A 367-nucleotide genomic window follows, 5' to 3' on the forward strand; every position below is an offset into this window, starting at 1 on the left:
GGGCAGGTGGACAGGGGTTGGGGGAGGGTACTGGGTGGACACAAAGAGGATGGAGGAAGGGTGTTGGGCAGGTGGACAGGGGTTGGAGGAGGGCGCTGGGCGGACACAGAGAGGATGGAGGAGGGGTGTTAGGCAGGTGGATGGGATTGGGGTAGGGCGCTGGGCAGACACAGAGAGGATGGAGGAGGGGTGTTGGGCAGGTGGATGGGATTGGGGTAGGGCGCTGGGGGGGCACAGAGAGGATGGAGGAGGGGCGTTGGGCAGGTGGACAGGGGTTGGGGGAGGGCGCTGGGCGGACACAGAGAGGATGGAGGAGGGGTGTTGGGCAGGTGGATGGGATTGGGGCAGGGCGCTGGGCAGACACAGA

At 66.2% G+C, this 367-nt stretch overlaps 1 protein-coding gene across 1 annotated transcript in view; it reads right to left on the minus strand.

Moving 5' to 3' along the window:
- Positions 1–367, minus strand: part of MAP6 (microtubule associated protein 6) — a 68,846-nt gene that overhangs the window by 67,269 nt on the left and 1,210 nt on the right. The window lies entirely within an intron of this gene.

Source organism: Terrapene carolina, unplaced genomic scaffold (assembly GCF_002925995.2).
Source record: "Terrapene carolina triunguis isolate 2854851 unplaced genomic scaffold, T_m_triunguis-2.0 Scaffold97, whole genome shotgun sequence".
Lineage (NCBI taxonomy): Eukaryota > Metazoa > Chordata > Testudines > Emydidae > Terrapene > Terrapene triunguis.